The 21,200-nt window shown below is 43.1% G+C and overlaps 1 protein-coding gene across 1 annotated transcript in view; it reads left to right on the top strand.

The window, feature by feature from the left end:
• PELI2 (pellino E3 ubiquitin protein ligase family member 2) overlaps window positions 1–21,200 on the top strand; it is a 180,603-nt gene that overhangs the window by 14,916 nt on the left and 144,487 nt on the right. The window lies entirely within an intron of this gene.

Here is a 21,200-nt window from a genome sequence, read left to right as displayed (position 1 = left end):
GAGGCTTGCAGGGGGGCCCAGGCCCCTGCCATATGCTCGATTTCAGCAGGACTCCGGATGGGATGTCATCTCCCTCCGAGAAATGGGGAAGCAGACATGGTGGGAGATGCAGTGACTCCCGTGAGCCTGCACAGCCAGGAGAGGATTTTGAGGCTCAGGAATTGGAATCCAGATCTCAGATTCTCAAAAGCTTGTGTGTATTCTACTTCTCCAAGTCTGTAACTCACATTATCATGGTCGGTAATAACTTTATTTTTTTGGTAATAACTTTTGATAACCACCTGAAGGGTTACCTTAAGGGTGTAACTCTTCTTGTTTGCATTAAGTCCTGAAGTTGTGATTATAATGGAAATGCTGGTGAGTTCTGGCTGGACCAGCTGGGAAAGGGTGGACAATGGTGTAGGCGACAGCCCTGCAGGGAGCAGGCCCCCCTTGCGCTGCTTGACAGCTTTGCTTGTTTACCCTCCCCTTTCTGCTCCTCTCCTTCAGGCCCGGGAAAGGGTCAGAGGATGCCTGCCCTTGTTTTTCCTGTTACCTCCATTCAGATCAAATTCAGACAATGGAGCTCCACTCCCTCCGGAGGAGGGCTCTGCGTGGCCCCTTAAGTTCAATGGAAGTGAATCTTTCTCTGATCTAATTGGGTTTTTTTATCCACTTGAATACTCACCGTGTTAGTTAACATGAATCACATACTCTTTGATTTTGCCTGGGTAATTATTGCACCCCAATTTCTCTTAGGGTTAAACCAGTTTTAAGTTTATGTGTCATAGATTCTCGTAACTTAGATGTTAGCGTGTAATCATTAATACTAATCATTTAGCTTTCCTCCACTGATAAATTTGTAAATGCAGATTTTTTAAGGCAGACTACTTATATGCAGGTAACATGAAAATACTCTTAAAAGGCATATGCTAAAACTATGATATATAAAGAGTATTGATGAAAATTTTGGAAGAAGGAAGAAAAATCATCCATATGCTAATATTTTGTACAGTCACATCTAGTCATTGTCCACATATCAAAATATTTTATATACTTCATTTTATACATGGTGTATGTGCTGGTCTATAAAGGATTAGCTACTCACTTTCATTTTAAGGGAATATGATGAATTCTGGGAAGACATTTAAAGTAAGCCAAATCTATTTTTTCTTGATCAGACCAGTTATTTGCAAATAGGTTATCTAACACAAATTCTGTGTAATTTTTTTTGATGGGAGGTTGTTGGAGAATGAGGAATTGCCATGTGATTTCTAAGGCTTCTGTTCCAAGGAAATCTATGGGACGAGAAGAAATACAGTGTTTGTTATTCCCTGTTTGAGATACTTTAAAAGATCTCTCAAAGACTGCTAGGTATGCTAAGGGCATGACTCCTGCAAATTAGTTTCTTAGGAGCTTAGAAGGACACTTTGAAGGACGCTAAATTCTACACGTGTTGCCCAGTCAAGGCCAAGGTCACTTACTTCCTTGCCCTTGAGGCTTACCTTCTGGCTTTTTTCCTGAACTTTATTCCTCCTTCCTTTTTCACTTGTGCTTTTGCACTGCCATTCCATCTGCCTGCTATATCCTGCTCACCTCCAGCATGTTTCCCTACCTGACTCCTCCTCTCTCCTCCAGCAGGGAGCAGTTATTTCTAGGGAGCTCTCTGTGCCTTCTTAAGGAGCCCCCCCAGTGGCCTTACCTGGGCTCTTTCCCAGCACTTCAGCACCTCGTGGAGTACCTGGCACTTCATGGATGGTGCAAGATATGGATGAGCAAATGCTGGCCTGGAAATGTGAGCATTCTAATATGAATGACCTCTTCCCCCTTTTCTTTGCTCCCGGCTTGGGTTTTAAAGAACGGATTATTCACTTTAAAATAGGTACTTAGCTTATTTCTGTCTTTAATTGGTTTCCAAAAAATATTCTCCTGTTTGCATCTCCCTGAGGTAAATTGCAAAGTTCCTAGGCACATAAATATGTTGGGCACTCGTTGAGAATGGACTGTGTGGACGCTGAGAGGAGATGGTAGTGAGTTTAAAATTTTCCTCTTAAACTTTAAAAAGGATAAGGGGTTAGCGTGGAGGAGTATCGGGAGGTGGTCTGGAGCCGACGGTAATTTCAGCTTTCGGCTTTAAATGATCTTCATATGTAGTACTAAAAAATGTCACCCCAGAAAAGCTCTCCCTAGAAAAATCAACAATTCCAAGCATATTTTGACAGGGATAAATCTGTATTTTTACTCAAAATTAGTTGCTCTGGTTTCTGATCTTCCCACTCTAAAGTCACAGATAAATATGCTTCCCGTTCTGTTTTCCTGACATTTATCCCAGCTGGCTTTGTGTTCGTGTGCTGGCTGTTGGTGTGCTTTTCCACCTGCACCTTTAACTTTCCAGCTCCTTGCCTCTGATTTTTTTTTTTTTTTGAGAGTTTTATGCTTGTGTATGGGATGTCTGCTGTTTAGTCAGTTTCAATGTGTTCTTTTCTCGTGTCCTTACAAACATACTTGGTTGTTTGTTGACTTTTTCCCTCCGTCCCGCCACTTTGAGTACAGCTTGTTAAATATTTGAAGCAAGGCAGCTGGGGCACTCTGGAAGCCAACTGGAGTTTATTTTTTCATTCCTTTTATTTTTTTTTTAAAAAACTATTATCATGAGGAACCAGAGATCGTGACATTCAGGGTTTCTTTCTCCCGGGGAGGGTTGTGTATCACGGAGGACTAGAAGCCATCTTCTCTGGCTGGCTTTTCCTCACACGAGGGTTCTTCTTTCTCCATTCCCGCCCAAGGCCTTCTATGGACCGTAATAGATAATGAGATGTCTAAAACTCAGGTTACTCATGGGATTTATAACAAAAAGGGAGATGTGATATAAAAAAAATCACATACATGGTGGCATAAATTATTTTGAATTCAGCTCCTTGTTCTTTGTGGGGTCTCTGTGACCCCAAAGCTGTATTCTGAGTACAAAATATACATGGATCTGATTCTGTGAACACGTGTGCCCTCGTGACTTGCCAACACGTAGAAGAGAAATGGTCTCTTTCTCCCAGTGTGCACAAATCCTTGGGAGTAAGCTGCAGTCCATATGATTTGTGAATTGTGGTTTTGTAAAATGGCTTAATGAATTTGCTCATTTAATTTTGATTGGATCACAATAAGAGACTGTCTTATGGTATTTGGCTGATTATTTTTGCCTTGCAGATTTTCTTTCTGGTGTATTATGGGCACCTGCTCTCAATAAAAAAAAATGACCCAGAAATTACAGGTATTTTGTCAATACGAGAAATGTTCAGGGATGGTAGCCCAGAGATCTTGGTGGAATTTGGTGGTTGATGAGTCAATTTATTACTGAAGATCTGTCTAAAGTGAGATTTCTCCAAGAGCTGACATTTTGGGCTTTGTGTAATAAATGAATTAGCTACACATGGGACTATTATTAAATTGAAAACAGTCTTTACTTTCTGATAGAATATATTTCGAAAGCTGGAACTTGTGTCTGTTCTAGACCAGAAGTAATGGGGTAAAAAAAAAAAGACTAACAAAATGCTGCATTTTCTGCTCACTATGAACATTTAGCCAAGTATTTAATCTCAGCTTTATAACTTAAAGATCTCCGTTAAACTTCAGGAGTAGCATGCTTGCGGACCTCGGAGGTGTTAGGTTAACTCGTAGGTTAAGCAGAAATCTCTGCAGAGGACTGAAAAAACAATCACATTCTGCTTTTCCAAATACAATGTAAGGAGTCTGCTTGACTATTTGATGGGGTAGGCTTGCCTTGTTGATCCTTTTGAACATTAGTAATCATTGAATAACACTGTTAATTTACAAGGTAAATAACTGGGACCCAGGGGAATCCTCTGAAAATCCTTTGCCAATATTTTAGCCCGTAAATAAAAAAAAAAAAAATCACGTTCCAGGTAACTTGGCTCTCTGTAAGGGCAGGTTGCCGGGAAGACATTTGTGTTGGCCGAGGGTTCCACTGGTGCATTTAGGTTCTGAGCATTTGGGATTTTCAGTATCTCCCAGGGGGTGTGGTGGACTGTTGCGGTCCATAGCTTCTTTGGTCCTGCCCAGAAGGCTCTGGATTTAGATAGTGTGGCAACAAAGTAAACATGTTTGCCAGGGGAGTATATAATTTAGAAGCGAACCCTGCTAACTGCCAAATTATATTTTTAACCTTTCGAACTAGTGGTTTCTCTTGAAGCATTGGGCTGTTGAGAAGGAGGTAAAATCAGGGTTTCAGCTGAGGAGAATTGGGCCCAGAGCAAAGCTGGGGATGAACTATGTGATCGATCATTCCCCAGGGCTGCTCAGTTCGTGGGACGCCTTTTGTTCAAATAAGAATAAAAATAATTGCCTACTTCAGCCCACTGACCTTGGTAATTGTGACATCCCCTGATGTAATTTACTGAGTGCCAAGTGTTTTTAATTGATGTATAAAGCATGGAGTTCATACGGGACACCTGCCAGCCGTATCTGGCATCGAATGTGTGTCTTTCTTGTTCTTGTCTTTTCCTTCTCCTTTCTCCTCCTCCCTCCTCTCTTGTTCTGTGTGTGTGCACTCTGAGATCATTCTTTTAGGGGAGACCTTGGCGGTTTGCCTTGGGCAACTTGCCCCTGGGAGTGTCACGTGAAGAGCCCACCGGTGTGGAGTTTAGTCTTTGTTCCCCCTTCACCCTTGTTGCCTTCTGGAAAGGGGTGACCATGTGTGCCGGGCTGGTCCTACAGCAGCTGGGAAGGCTCGGTTGGGTGTCAGCCTAACAAAGTGAATTTCACCCACTCAGTAGAAACCTGTTTCATTGACTTACTGCTCTAGAGGGATGGCATCCAGTGTACGGTGAGGAGTCCAGGACGGGGTTAGTAATAATCTCTTGGAAAAAGGAGTTTATGGCTTCTCGTTAACATAAGAATCCCACAGTAACTTTTCTTTCCTTGGGAGAGGCTGTTGGGTGTGCATAGTAAGATGACTCTCTCAATGTGCAATTTGAGAAATTTCTTTTCCGTCATTGGCGTGGGTACTAGAAAAAGCTTTTGGAGCCACGTGACCAGTCTTTGCTTGGTATGTGGATTCAAGTGGAGGAAAAGAATGGACACCTAAACAGCCTTGGGCTTAGTCGGCCATTGGTCTGTGGCCGGGACAGCAGAATTTTTTTCCAGGTTCCCGCTAGGGTATCCTGACCCTGGATCCTTGTCACCACGGAATGCTGCTGTGAAGGCCTCCGGTTTGGTTCTGATGCTGAAGATGAGGCATACGTGTAGGAGAGGTGGTTTTGTGCACGCTTCCCCTTTGTAGGGTATTTAGCTGTAGAGTCAATGAAAAGCTGCTACTTAGACTCTTGTGTGCTCTCTAACTTTATCATCGGTTGCTTAAACAAGATTGATTGACTTGGAGGCTGATGGTTTGGATTTAAGATCTTAAACTGTTCTGAGTTTAAGTTGTTAATGTGCTTTATTTAGGGAGTTAAATAGATTCATCTTCGCAGAAGAGTTCAGAAACCTGTAAGAGTGGTGCTTAGATCATTGTCCTACAAACGTGACTTGATTCCAAACATTTCAATCCTTTTTTTTTTTTTAAGATTTTATTTATCTATTTGAGAGCGAGAGCAAGAGCAAGCGAGAGGGAGGGAGAGAGAACATGAGTGGGTCAGTGGGGGGGGAGGGGCAGAGGGACAAGCAGACTCCTTGCCCACCCAGTGGGGAGCCCTACACAGGGCTCGATCCCAAGACCCTGAGATCATGACCTGAGCTGAAGTCAGACGCTTCACTGACTGAACCACCCAGGGGCCCCCAAACATGTCAGTCTTGAAGTGGGGGACCACAAGCTGATCTGCCCTGGGCTGCAATTTCCTGCCTACCATCCCTTCTTTACCTGTGCAGTTTCGAGAGGCCCCAGGAGGCCTGTTTCTGGGGGTCAGCCAGCCCCGGGCTGCCCTGCTCTTCCCTCTTGGTCTTGCAGGGCCAGCTCCCCGGCAGTTACAGTGCTCAGAAAATTGCTTTCTCCGAGAACTGGCTGTTCTGTTTGGAGTAGTCCCTTTTTCTTGAGGAGGGAAAAGTAACTTCAGGAGTATTCTTTGGAAATTGTACACCTAGTTAGTAAAAAGTGCTGAGTCCCAAAAGAGTGTGTTTCCCCATAGGTTTTGACACAAAGCATCTTATGTTTGGAGTTTAATTCTACCATGGAAGTAGCAAAAGTATTTTTCAGGATTTGAACAGTTCCTCTCCTGCAACTTTTTGATCAAAGTGCACATGGTTCTGTGGTGCTTCTTGTCTTTCATAGACTGAAAAATATTCATGAATTCTATAATATCTGTACAGGAAAGGACTGAGATGACAATTGCTTAATAGGAATATTATATAATAGGATATTTACAAATTTGAATCTGTAAAGCTCTGACTTCAGAAACTTTGTAAAGTGATCTATTTGTCACACTTAAAAAGTCCTCTTTATTAGAGATGTGTGAATAATTGTAGAATATGACAATTGTAAAGATTTGATCCCCTAAGTTAATAGCATAGCATTTATTTTATTTCCAACAAATTTGTGGCATAACAAAGAGCTAGTGAGCACATTGTTTTTAAAATATTGCCCATCTAGGAATGTCTGTATTGTTCATTTGTGCAGCTTGTTTGAAGTCTTAGTAGCATGATTATGGAAATAATTAGTTCATGTTGAAACAATTATTTCTCCTGTGTTGTTAGTGTGTTTGTTTTCTCAGGTGCCTTTTCCCAGCCTGGTTTTCACTTCTTTCCTGCTGACAAAGTTGATGAACATGGGGAGGGGGAGGATGGGGGTTACAAAAGTAATTCAAGTTGGTCCGCCCACGTTGGGGGGGGGGCGCTGGAGGGACTTTCAGAATGTAGGCAACAGGCTTGCAGGGACAGCTGGGTCAAGGTGGACTCCTTGGATAAGCCACAGAATCCTTAGTTATGTGACTGTATGTCTCACTTCTCTGACACCCTAAATGATAGGGCATTAACTACCTGATCATTTTCCTTGGTTTTGTGCTGGCTGGTGGCGGGGTGAGGGAGGCTGGGAAGGGAGACAGATGGTGGGGGAAGGCAGAGTGGGAGGGGAGAGGGTCAGAGGAGAGCACCCTGGGGCTGCCATACAGAGTGGGATGGGGAGAAGTACTGGGTTTTCTTTGTGTTTAGTAGTTTCAAGATTTAATTGTCTTAGACTAATTATGAAACTCTATTGAAAACTGGGCTATCTGTATTCTGTGTGCTGGTGCCTATTTCCTAAGTGTACCCTGTAGTTTTAAACTGAGCACCATTAAAGTTCATTTCTTATTCAACCAACTCCTTTTCCTCTACCTGTTCCTCCTTCACCCTGTTTACTGTTGCTTATTGTCCTATCTTTGGGTATGATGATATTTTGCTTTATTTTTTTTAAGTCTTAAATTTACTTTTGAGTCAAGTGCCTGAAGGCCTTTGTGTGTGCGTGTGCGTGTGTGTGCGTGTGTGCGTGTGTGTGATGCTTGCTTCCTTTTGTGTTTCAGCTTGCCATTGTTATTCCATGGTGCAAAAATTTTTTTTAAAGTTCATTTTCTAAGAATATAATTCCGGTAACCAGAGAGTCTCCACTAGCACGGATGAAGAATAGAAAAACTAGGGCTAATAGGGACAATAATCCTACCCCACACCTCTCCCACTCAGCTTTCTAGTTGCTAAAATCAGGCTCCCTTCTTTGGAGAGGGTGGTATACACCCTTACTAAAAAGGAGAGGTGGGATTTTCATATTTGAGGCTTGTCATTGGTAGGGCGTTTCATTGCTGTGTAAATTGGCTTTCATCAGAAATGAGTGTCTGAAAATGGGCCTTTCTGCCTTCCCCCTTCTGTTTCCTCCCTTGTTAACATGTTAGCACATGTCTGAATGAAATGAAAATGCAGCCCTGTTGATCATGGCTAAATCACGCATCATGCCTCAGACATGTGCCTGAGAGGGGTGACTCTGTAAAGTTTGTGACTTTACGGGGCTGATGCATCTTTCCCATTAATGTCTTTGGGACTTGTAAGGAATAGTTAATAACACCCGCTCCCCGCAAGACACCCATAAACTCCTTCCTCCAATCCCAGATATCCATTTAAAATGACTTAAGACAGCCTCACTGGTTGCTTTAAATGAACCATTTGGATAGATTCTTATTAGATACAAATCTAATTTTTCAAAAGTAGTAAAAGCAACAGCAGATACAATACCGTATCTTTATAGCGAGGTCTAAAAAGAAAAGCATGTTGAATTTAAGCAAATCTTCGAAAATGACTCCTTTGAAGTTATGAGCGTTTCTAAGTAAAGATGATTATATTACGGGGTTATGGGCAGACGCAGCACAGCCCTCAGCAAGATGGCTAACCCTCTCTAAGAGGGGCTTTGTCAACCTCTCCTTATCAAATGACCGCAGGAAAAGAGAATCTTCAAGGCTTAAAATTTTAATGTTTAACTTGATGCCAACGACTCAGTATTTTGAGTTGGAAATTTTGGTTCAGCTGCAAGACAGGGAAAAAACTGATGCTAGAACTGGAGTGGATGGGGTCTAGTGGACACGTGGGCAGTCGAGTTCTCATCAGGAGATGACCGATCTTCCGCAGGCATGGGAGGGAAGGCCAGCAGGATGGGCAGATGCGTGGCGCTTGTCAGGTTTGCTGGCCAGAGTACGTGGAAGTTGATGCAGCAGCCGAGTGTCTTATTTCTGTCTCTTTCCCCTGGTACCTCCCTGTTGAGCTGTCCTATCAACGGAAGAGCATGTTACTTCAGTAACATAAACAGCATAGTCGTGTCTGATTTGGTTAGAACCCAAGAGGCTACTGGCAAGGCTTGGCCCATCAGGCTGGGACAGCAGTTGCCGTAAATCCGGGCCTCCCTTGGATGAGATTAAAGTAAAACTGGGCTTGTCCGGTTGGCTGGTTTTCTTTCAGTTTTGAGACCGTTGACCTACAGCACTGTAAATGTAAGGTATACAGAATAATCCCTTGACTTGACATATATTGCAAAATGATTACCACAGTAAGTTCAGTTAAAACCAGTCCTCTCCTCTAAAAGCGTAACTCTTCTTCATCAGTGTAAGAGTGACAATCTGATTGAGAAGTGAAAATATTTAATACCTCTCAGGCATTGTCTACTATGTGGATAGATCTGGAAAACTAAATGTGGAGCAGCTGTTAGAGCAGAGTCTTGCGTGAGCCTTTGGTGTTCTTGCTTCAGGAATGTATGTGAAGACTGGCTGGCATGTGGAGAACCAGTTAGGCAAATAAACACCCATTTCTCTGGTCTGTTAAGATTTTTCTGGGGTGGATTTTGCCTCAGTCCATATTCATGGATTTGAGGTATTTTATTACAAGGGAAATACTTCACAGCATTGTATCAAGACATTGGCAAAGCTAAAGCAAATGCAGGGCACATGGCACATAGCCATTCAGTACAGAATCAGCCTAGTTCTACCCTTTTCCAGTTCCAGAGAGTTCTTTCATGAACAGCGATCTCTAACTTTGACCTGAACTTGCCCATCCTTCATCAGTGGCCTTTGAAATAAGAGGTAGCTGTGGACTCATGAACAGAACTTCACATATTGACAATGGTCTCTGTTCTACCTTTAACATTTTTGCTCATGCTTTGAAGTTAAACTCAAGTTTTCTTCAGGTAACTACGCAATAAATTACCTATTTATAGATCTTGGGGTGAAATTGGGACATGCTACATCTTGAGTGCGGGTATCTCTAACGGGGGCTTTGTCCCACGCACTGCACTTTCTGAGAATATGTGGGGCTTATGCCAGGAATTTGTTCCCCTTTACCAGTGATTATGCTCAGGTGTCTCAGAGTAAAGCTTCAGTGTTAGGAGTTTAATGCCTAGATGTGATGGCCTCTCTTCGAACTCTGAGCTTAAAGTCAAGAGCAGTTCGACTTCAGAAACCTGTGCCATATGTTTCCTCCCAAATAGGAAAATGAAATTTCTGTTCTTTTCCTGAACACTGTTCTTAGAAGAAAGGGTTATAATGGGAAATCCCAAAGTCACTAGAAACGTACAGATCTAGCGCAGTGGCACATTGAGGTACCTCAAGTTTTTTCTTTTTCTTTCTTTCTTTTCTTAAGCTGTGGACGACAGACCTGTATGAAGGGCGAAGGAAAGCCCTCACAGGTTGTACCACCCGAGGAGACTGCCGCCACCCCGCCCCTTCCGGCCCCTTTGCAGGGCTGTGCTGCGTCTGCCCATAACCCCGTAATATAATCATCTGTACTTAGAAACGCTCCTAACTTCACAGGAGTCATTTTCGAAGATTTGCTTAAATTCAACATGCTTTTCTTTTTAGACCTCGCTATAAAGATACAGCATCATTGTATCTGCTGTTGCTTTTACTAGTTTTGAAAGATTAGATTTGTAGAAGACCCTCTATGAAAGGTCTTCCCTCGATCTTTTGGCCAAGGTGATGGATGAATTCTCTCCACACAGCAGGGGGAGGACCAGCATGAACTGTGTCATGCGTGGTATTATACGACTTACACTGTTCACTGGCTTCTCAGGCCCTGGCGATCGGCATATGCTTATGTGTTCTCTCTCCCACCCCGAGCCGGTCACAACATTCTGTGACCTTTAGAGACCATATCCTTGTTTGTATTTATTTTAGATCTGTTTACTGGGTTTTTGTCTCTCTCTCTCTCTCTCTACCCCCAGAATGTGAGCTCTGAGAAGCAGGAGGACCGTGTCACAATAGAAACCTATAGCTGGCAAGTGCCTGGAATATTGTCAGGGCTCATTAGAAATTTATTAAGGAATAAATGGGTGGATCTTTCAGGCCCTTCTCTTTGCACACTTATAAAGACATAATTACATGTACATTTGTCATTTACAAAATTCTCAGTTCAATTTCTTTTTTACAGATGAGTACGGGCTTTTTGTTTTTCGTTTTTTTCATTTTAAATGAAGAGGTTGAGATTATAATGGCATACTTTTGTTTTTCTTAAAGATTTATTTATCTGAGAGAAGGAACACAAGCAGGGGGAAGGGCAGAGGGAGAGGGAGAAGCAGGCTCCCCACTGAGCAGGGAACCCAACATGGGGCTCGAGCCCAGGACCCTGAGATCATGACCTGAGCCGAAGGCAGACGCTTAACTTACTGAGCCACCCAGGTGTCCCCATAATGGCATGCTTTTAAAAGAAACCTAAAGATAATTTTTAGTAAAAATAGGAGTATAGTCTTCCTCTTCTTAAATTAGATCTAGACTACTGCACTACATTTAAAATTTTTTTAAATGTGGGGCCAGATTTAGATTTTTTTTTGAACTATAGCTCTTCTTTGAATAATTTTAATCTACAAAAACTGCAGAAACACTACAGAGAGTTCATGTACAACCTTCACCCTCCTTCCTCTAATGTTATCATAGCCATAGAACAATGATAAAACCCAGGAAATTAACATTGGTATAACACTAGTAAACTACAGACCTTACATGCATTTCACTAGATTTTCTCCTAGTGCCGGGTTTCTTTTCTAGAATTCAGTCCAGGATCTATTACATTAGCCATCTTGTCTCCTTCAGTCTGTAACGGTTCCTCAACCTTTCATGACCATGACTCTTTTGAGGAGTACTGGTCAGATCTTTTTGTACATTGTCTCTCAACTTGGCTTGGTCTGGTCTGTTCTCATGATCAGACTGAGGCTCTGCAGTTGAGAGGTGCATGGAAGTAACAGGCTCTCCTCAGGGTAGCATGTATGAGGAGTACATGTAGATGAAAGGTCTTCCCTCGATCTTTTGGCCAAGGTGATGGATGAATTCTCCTCTTTAACGTTACTGTCTTTTTCCTTTCTAATTGATAAACGTGTTCAGGAAGATACTCTGAGACCAATTTTTGTGTTTCTCCTTAAACTTTTGCTCACTGATTTTGAGCATCCATCAGTGGATCTTGCCTGCAACAGTTACTACTGTGATTTTGGCCTAAGGGTGATCTTGTATTTCCTTCATTCCTTTTACATTTCCTAATTGGAATTCTCCCGTGAGGAAGAGCTGTCCTTTATCCATTTATGTATTTATCATTCATACCAGAATGGATTGTGGATATCTCTATGAGTTACTTTATGAGTTATGAGTATTACTGGTTTTTTGCTCAAGTTGTTACAGCTTTGGCCACTTAGTGCCCCTTCAGGTTGACTCCCGTGTCCTTTTGAAATGCCTGACCTTTGTTGAGCACTTTCTTGTTTTCTGACGCCAGAGATGTTTCAGGCTTACCTTGCATTTTTCCCTGCTCCATTTCTGGAATCAACCATTTTTCAAGGAGCCTTGTGTCCTTTTATTGGAGAATCATGTTTAGAAACTGAGATCTGGGTGTTAAGTGAGCTCAGTGGTAGTGGCCTATCATTGCTCCCAGGCCTTCTCAGTGGACGGAGTGAGGAAAAACTGGTATATACTAACCTACACTTGCATACACGTCTCTATTTCTATATCCGTGTAAATATATCCAGCGTGAGTTTCTGCTGACACCTGAGTCCAGTCCAATTACCATGCCATTGATTCTAGACTTCCCTCTTTCTTCTTCTTTTTTTACATTTATTTATTTTAGGGAAGGGGAGGGGCAGGTGGAGAGAGAAACCCAAGCCGACTCTGGGCCAAGTGCCGAGCCCAAAGTAGGGCTCGATCCTAGGAGCCTGAGATCACGACCTGAGCTGAAACCAAGAGTCGGATGCTTAACTGACTGAGCCACCCAGTAGCCCCAACTTACCTCTTATTTCCAGCTTCTTTCTTAGATAATGAGAAACCTAGTTTCTGTTGCCCACAGTGTTTCCAGGTATTTGTTCAGGCCTATTATGTCCTTGAGGGCTCAGCCAGAGAGACAGAACCAGTAGAAGGCCTAGTAGAAGATTTGCGGCAGGGAGATGTCTCCTGTGTGCTTGTGGAAGCTGGCGGGCACGGCTGGATCCAGCGGGTAGGCTGGCACTCGGGGGGGGTGGCGCTGAAGCTGCTGTCCACAGACGCATTTTCTTCGGGGAAGCCTTAGGTTTGCTCTTAAGGCCTTTCAACTGGTTGAATCGGGCCCACACACTTATCTAGGATAATTGTCCTTACTTAAAATCACCTGAGTATGGACTTTACATCTAAAAAGTACCTTCACAGCAACCCCTAGAGAAGCGTTTGAATAAGTGGGGATTGCAGTCTAGCAGAACGGACACCTAAAACTGCCCATCATGCCTCCTAAGTAAAGCAGTTACAGAACTGCTAATCCGTACCTTCTATGAGAAACAGATAAGGTTTGGCTTTTAAGCATTGTTTTCTATGTAAAACTAACAGATGATGAATATAGAATGGCACTTGTCCGTCTCCAGTTATCCCTGTTGTTTGTAATCTTATCTATCCTCTTCCTCACTGGACCCCTAATCAGTCTTGCCCTCTGTCCCCAAGACTTGGTATGGTTACTGGTACTCACTGTTGAATGAACAAAATGAATAAGATCATTTACCCTAATACTTTTTGATCACCAAATTTCCCCTTTGCCAGTGTTTTCATTAAGCAAGAGGAATGAAGCCCTAAGACCCAGCTTGGAAGGGGGCAGAAAGAGACTGAAAGATGGGTGTTGGGTTAAATCCTGGATTCCAAGGAAATGTTTGACAAACATTCTCTTTATCTTGGGTTAATACTGAAATAGTTCACAGAAAGACTGAAATTCACCCCTTTCTCAGAATCCCTGCTGTCCCTTCTCCTACTCCCCTCTACCCCCGACCCCTACAAGTTTGACTTGCTTAGTTTTTCTACCTTGGAGAAAAGGATACCTTCCCATTGTTTGAAGCTTTGAAATAGATTAGTTCAAGGTATTAGCAAACAGTAGCAATTCACTTTTTTGCTGTTTTGGAGTCGTAGCATAATACAAACTGACATTTATTCAATCCTGTTTCTCCTCTGCCATGCATTTGGGCTATAGAGAGGAAAAGATAAGGACTCTGCTGCTAAAGCATATATATTCCAGTGCTGTTTTTCTGACTTCAGTAATGCATGCTTGTGTTTCAAAAGGGAAAAAAAAATTATCTGGCATCCCCGGTGTTGACTTACATTACTTTTGTAATGTTACTTAGGTATGTACAACTATGTCTCTAGGCATAAACCCCTTATGTACTCTATCTCCTATTCCCAATTTGCAATGAACTATAAAACTAGAGAGTCCCTGAAATCCAAATTAACTATATTAATTTAACATGACAGATGATATTGTTTTACTAAAACAAAAGCACCATTTGCGATACAGAATACCGCATTGCCTCGTAAGGGCCAAGGCTTTGGAGTTGGGCATGCCTCTACCCCATGGCATGAGTCAGACTTCCCACCAGCAGTTTGCTCGTGGAACTACAGACCTCTTTGTTCTGGATTTCATTTGGCCTTCTGTTGACCCAAATGAATCATCTGCATAGTAGGTCTGCTTCCGTGGGTTTCTTGTTCGTGCCAAACAATTAAAGTGGTAATAGTTTGCCCCATCTTGATTCTAAATGCAGAACCACTGGGATGCTGGAAAAGAAGGTAGAAAACCCACTGCTTGCTCTAGACCCCTAAGAATAGGTGCGTGAATCCCTGTTGGAGAAACAGTGGTTCCGTAGCGAGAGCTGGGCAAGCGCAGTTACCACGTGATGAGCTGGTGCTGTCCTGGGGTTATGTGTGAGGTGTCTGGGATGGTGGACAAGGTGTTGGCATTTGGGGCCAAACTCGAAGGATGAGAAGGAGCTAGAGAACGAAGAGCATGGGGGAGGCCGGGGGGCCTGGTGGCATGTGTGTTCAGTGCTGTTGGAAGATGATGTCCTACAAAGGAGGACTTCTGGAGCTGATGGTAGCCTTCGAACACAATCCTTACAGAATGTTGGTGTTTACATGCGGAGTAGTATTTCACTTGTTTTATAGGACACTCTAGCATTAAAGTCTTCGTTTCTTTCTGTTGATGGGTAGTCTCTTTCTTACAGCTTGAGCTAGAATTTCTGTACCATTCCATTTACCTACTTCAGCATATGGCTCAATGGTTCTGCAAGTTGATACATTCACTTACAAATTCATTACCACAGTCCAGTTGCAGAACATTTCCGTCCCCCCATAGTGTTCCCTCATGCCCGGGTACTGAATTCCTGCTCCCACCCCTGGCTCTAGGCAGCCACCAATCTGCTTTCTGTCCCTGTAATTTTGCCATTTCTAGAAATTTCTATCAGTAGGCTCATAAAGTATGGAGTCTCTTGTGTCTGGTCTGTTTCATTTTCCGGAAGTTTTGGAGCTTCCCCCACGTTGTAGTATGTGTCAGAACTTCATTCCTTTTCATGACTAAATGACCTTCCATTGGCTGGAGGTACTGCATCTTATCCATTCACCGGTTGATGGATAGACACTTAGATTGTTTCTGATTTTTGGCTATTGTGAATAACGTGGCTATGGACAGTCACTTGCAAGTCTTTATGTGATCTAGGTTTTCATCTTTCTTTGGTAGATACTTAGGAGTGTATATAACAAATGTATGTTTACTTCTTTTTAAGAAACTGCCAAGCTGCCTTTTCAGAGCTGCTGTAGCATCTTACTGAGTGTATGGTCTTATGGGCAACAAGTGATCATGTATATGGGGCGGAAGGAAGAGAGGACGTGAAAATCAGTGTGGTGAGATGGGTTGCTAGAACATCCTGCTAGATGTTCTGAATTCCTACCCCAGCACCAAGTTGTGCAGGATGGCATCCTCCAGAGGACATTGCTTTTGTTCTGTTCAGTGTTTTTCTCTTTATGGGCTCTGGTTTTAAGTGAACTTTTTGTCTGACACGGGAATCTGGGGAAAAATACCCCTGATTGATCTCCATCTGGGTTAAAGCAACACCCTTCTGTCTGTCTGCCTTGTGATGGAATACTCTGGCCCAGCTTTTAGAAAGTTAGGGAGAAGCCAGCGATGTGGAGGAGGACAAGTGGGTATTTCAGTGTGTGGTTTGGGTGTGTGTTGAAAAGGAGAACTAGAGTATCTTTCAGTGGAGTATTTTGACCACAGAGTTATTAGTGTGACAAGTTGTCTTGGAATCAGATTTGGTACAAGACTGGATGTTTTATGTGTAAATAGCCTGTGAACAGACGGTTGAGGTTTAATGTTTTAATAGCATTAGATGGGAAGTACAGATTACCTCATACCTTTTGGTCACAATGTGAAGTTTGCCAAGATTCGTGCATCTCTTCCCCTTAAATCTGCCACCTTCCCCTTGACTCCCTCTCTGTAATTGGTACCACAAGCCACGATGGAAACCGGGACCTGGGAGTCAGCCCAGATGCTTCCTTCCCACATCTCATGGGTCACTAAAGTTCAAATTTTTCCTCCAATCGGACTCTTCTTTGCTGTCCCTGCCAGGTCTGCTGCCTCCTGATTCCTTTCCTTTTCTCCCTTCCAGCCTGTCCTTCCCACAACCTGATGCTTCTGGAGAGATCTGTTAGCAATGCAAAGCAATTTATGTGACCCTGTTAGGGTTTGTGTAAAAATGTGTGTGGTGTGTGTTGCCTCGAGGATGAAGTGTAAACGTTCCGTGGTGTGAAAGGGTCTTCACGGTGCAGACCCCGTCTGCCTCCAGCCCCCCAAATACAGCCTGCAGCCTTGTGGGACTGCTCGGGGCTGCTCAGATATCCCTGCCTCTCTGAAGCTTCCAGCCCTTGCAGATCCTGCTCTGGTTGTTGGGGAGACCTGTCCTTCACCACCCTTGTCCACTCGGAACCCCAAAGTTCATCCTTCCAAGACTTCATGTAGGTGCCCAGGCTACCCGAAACCTTCCTAGATGCCTTTACCTCCCTCCACCCACCCCTGCCCCTCTCTTCCTGTTGCCTCTCTGCACTATTACACGCCTCTCTATGGGACTTGGTCCCAGAGTACTGTAGTCATGTGCCCGCCGCTCTGTCCCCTGGGCTGGGCTGTGCACTCCTTGGTAGCAGGGAGTTCTCTTCAGTTTGAGACCCTGGCATCTAGGACAGTGCGTGGCACCAGGGGTGGACTTGGTAAGGATTTGCAGATAAGGAGCTGAGGAGTCTGGGCAAAAGGTGGGTGGGAGCAGTAGACATTGTGGGAAGTGAGAAGCCATCCGTGAGCACTGGGAGGAGGCATGTTGGGTCACTCTGTACCTTTTCGGGAGGTTTAAACCCAAACCCATCTGCTGATTGAAAGAGCTTCATAAGCGATACCACCTCCTTCTGTGGTTTCAGTAATCAGAAGCCCTCATGCTCAGAAAGTGTAGGATTATATTTCACCAAATCCTTTATACTAGGGTTTAAGTATTTTTTTTTTCCGTTAGCCTTAGTATGCATGGATCCTTCTGTGAAGGTAAATAAACATTTAAACCAGAGCTCTAATAAAATTGAAACAAGAGTTGTGAAGTTAGATGTCAAAATGTATGAACCTGTTAAGTAAGCTTTAAACCACATACCCATGATTATTGAAAAGTGAGGGCTTTGCATACAAGGTACTTCTTTCCTGTTTAAATTTCTCTTCATGCATAGTTCTGCTTCATTCTAGTTAGATATTCTGGACACTGAAGTTCATTCTTTATCCTTTTTTATTTCTACCACTTGCCAAGTGTAATCACACGTGGAATTATGCTTTATAAAATAATGCCTGCCCAAAGGAGCATGGGAGCCCATGAAGACAGTGCTGTAAGGTCTCCATTTGGTTTCAATAGTTCCAGTTTCCTTGGAGATTGGAGCCCACCTTTTACTTTTTCAACTATATTACAATTGTGAAAAATCTTTTCATCCTTCTGTTAGATTAATTTTTTACCCAACCTTCAGGAGTCCTATTGCCTCTGTTCATTTCCAGACTATATCATTTCTCATACCTTTGCAGCATCTGTGAATAAAGTGTTAAGATCTCTATTTAAAATGTTGTATACGTTATATTTCACTTGGTTTAAGAGCTCAAGTATCTTTCAGAGGATAATGCAAATATTTTGTTATTTTTAAAGCACACTTAATGTCTTTCCTCTCATGTACAGAACACACTTTTTTTTTTCCCTGCCTTCTTCCTTTTTTGGTGGTAGTGGGAGACTTAACAGGTCCTGCTTCCCTGTAACTTTCTTTGCTGACCCCAGCTACGTTGTGGACAAGATCAATGGCTTTTCTAGCAATGTGGGGGATAGATATTACCAATATTAAGAGGAAACTTTAGTAACTTAGATCTCTGGCTACCTTCCTTCTCAAGGCAGGGGTAAGGATAAATAAGGTGACGTGCTTTGGTCTTCTCAAAAGCAAAACAGTTTGAGGAGGAAATATTATGGGGATCATGTCACTGGCAAAAAGCACTATGGAACTGCCAAGTGTGTCTGGTGGTGGTTGACACTTAGATCCAGTGTTAACTGCCAAAACACCATCTTGAAACTGTTCCCCGTGCATAGCCAAAGCAAAGAAATGCACTTAAACAGAGTTTAAGAAGGAAGTTGTATTTTAATGAATGCCCTTGTACGTGGATCCAATGTGGTCTTATCATGGATACCATTGTCCATTACCCTTTCAGGGTGTTTTTTTTTTTATTTTTTGTTGTTCTGTTTTGTTTTTTTTTTACCATTTTAAAATATATTCAGTAGTCACTTAACTTTTTCAGGTTAGCTTCTCTATCTGCTGCAATACTGAGGGGTGGAGTGTTTGTTAATGAATTTGGGGAATGAAAATTTCACATCAATAAGAATGTTTAAATACCTGTTTATACATTTTGAGGTATTTACAGTACTTCGAAACTATCTTAATGACCTTTTATTTCCACAGTTCTAAATCTCTAAAAGGCCATCAGGTAGGAAAGGGGGAAGTCTCCTTTGTGGTGTTTGGAGAGACTTGATACAGACACTGGGTAGACATAGGAAAGAAGCCCAGTTTAATTTACGGGAGACTTTCTGCAGAGACCTGGTCTCCCCTGGTGCCACAGGCTGGCAGTGGACGGACGGCTGGCCTTCTGTCTCAAAGAGCAGGGTGGACTCTCTCCAACAGGGGAGAGCCAGGCGGTGCCCACGGTTGCTTCAAACCTTGTAGAGTCAGTGAGATTACCTTTTGGACATTATGAACTTAAGAAAATGAGAGGTGCAGGCACCTCTTTCATGTTGACGGTGGAGTGGAGAAAGGGTGAAATGAGATTGAGTGGGAGTCAGGTGTTGCTGGTGGCTCCCCACACCCCCACCCCCACAGTGCTGTGCGCAGCCTCTTGGAAGCCTCTTGGTAACTCGGAGAGCAACTGCGAGGGTGTCAGGGCACACGGCCCTGCATGTCCAGTCCCTTCTGTTTCTCCCTGCCTTCGTCTTCCCTCTACCGGGGAATTTGTACGTCCTACCCAATGCATTGCCCGACCGTTTTCCTCTCTGTGAACTCTTGTGACCCTTCTTTATATCTACCTCCTGCCGAACTGGCCCTGGTGCTCCGTCTTCGGTACTCCCTCAGCACTTCACACGGTCCTGTTTTAGAACAACGCTCTGCATTGTAAATGGTGCACCTTGTTCCGAGAACCGCACTTGCTACAACATGTTGCGGGAACTTGACCAGACCTCAGCCGATGGAGCATACCTGTTCAGCTAGGACTTAATCAGAGTGTTGGGGTTTTCACCCCCAGCTCCACCACCTCTCAGCCCTGGGATTGTGGGCAGGTGGTTCAACCAGTGCCTCAGTTTCTCCTCTATTGGATGGGGATATTAACAAGCTCCCCTTCCCTATAAGTGTGTTAAGAAGATTAAATGAGTTAATACATACAAGGTGCTTAGAATAATGTCAAGTAAGCATTTCATAAGTTATAGCTCTTACCTGGATCAAAGCTGAGAACCAAGTTATTAAGAAACAAATTACTAGTAGAGTTTACTTAAGAAAATGGAGCAAGTTTGGGGCTAAAGACAAAATGATGCTTAAAGATACTCAAATATTACCTAAAATAGCATAGCTGAACTCTAACAGATGTTTCCTCTTTTGAAATAGCCCATCGTTGTGCCATCCTCATTGTGCCATCCTAACCCACAAGGTCATGAGGAGGACAGGTTCCTTTTGTTTTATTACTCGGAGAGTTGGTGTCACATAGGACAGGCTGTCCTGTTTCCCGTCTGTGTTCCAGCCCTTAGGGAAGAGAACGGTCAGGGAAAGTGGTCTCAACTGTAAGAAGAGCCGGAAGTTGTATACATCATTTAGGGTCCTATCCCATTGTCCCAGTGACATAACCACACCCAGCTGCAAGGGAAACTCAGGGGGTTCTAGCTTCTAGCGGTGCCACTGAATGGCTGTGAGACTTTGGGGAAGTTGCTTAACCTCTCTGTGCCTCTTCTGTGGTCTTTCAGGTGGGGGTATCTGCATCACCAGGTTGTGGTGGGGATTACATTAAGTTAATATATGTAGAGCATTCAGGACACTATCTGGCACAAGGGAAGCATCATATACATGACAATGATTGTGATTATTTTGCTAAAAGGAAGCAGGGAGAATGAGTATGGAGGGACAGAGGAAAAAACCAGAGACCGGGCCTCCCTCCTTGGCCTCATTACGGGAGGTCTCTGGGTGGCTGAGCTTTGTTGTGATTACTTTAGGTCTCAGGAACCTGGAGGCTCCTGTCCTGCACAGGTCTTGTTTAGCCCTCTGTTGGGTCAGTAATGAGAAAGGTTTGGGAGCTGTGTTTATGGTTTTGACCTCTCAACTTTTCATTTCTAGCTCCTCCTTTCCTGTAGCTTATCATTAATTGTCATGAATATGCCAAGGAAGTAAGTTAAAGGAAACCTTGCATTTATAACCATATTAACTTGTAATTTTAACATTCATTCTTCCTTATAGCAGGTAGAGTAGTAAAATGATGGCTATAAAGTGAAACTTCCTATACTGAAATAGATTTCTAATTGATGTCTGGGGAAAAGGGGTATTTTGTGTGTGTGTGTTACAGTCTTCAACTTTTATTTTTTTATTTTATTTTTTTAAATTTTATTATGTTATGTTAGTCACCATAAAATACATCATTAGTTTTTGATGTAGTGGTCCACGATCCATTGTTTTCATATAACACCCAGTGCTCCATGCAGTACGTGCCCTCCTTAATACCCATCACCGGGCTAAACAATCCCCCCGCCCCCCTTCTAAAACCCTGTTTGTTTCTCAGGTGCATAGTCTCTCATGGTTCATCTCTCCCTGCAATTCCCCCCGCCCATTTTTCCCTTCCTTCTCTTAATGTCCTCCATGTTATTCCTTATGTTCCACAAATAAGTGAAACCATATGATAATTGACTTTCTCTGCTTGACTTATTTCACTTA

Source organism: Leptonychotes weddellii, chromosome 9, assembly GCF_054177405.1.
Source record: "Leptonychotes weddellii isolate Sample4059 chromosome 9, ASM5417740v2, whole genome shotgun sequence".
Taxonomy (NCBI): domain Eukaryota; kingdom Metazoa; phylum Chordata; class Mammalia; order Carnivora; family Phocidae; genus Leptonychotes; species Leptonychotes weddellii.
Note: the sequence above shows the minus strand (reverse complement) of the source record. Positions and strands in the feature narration are given on the sequence as shown.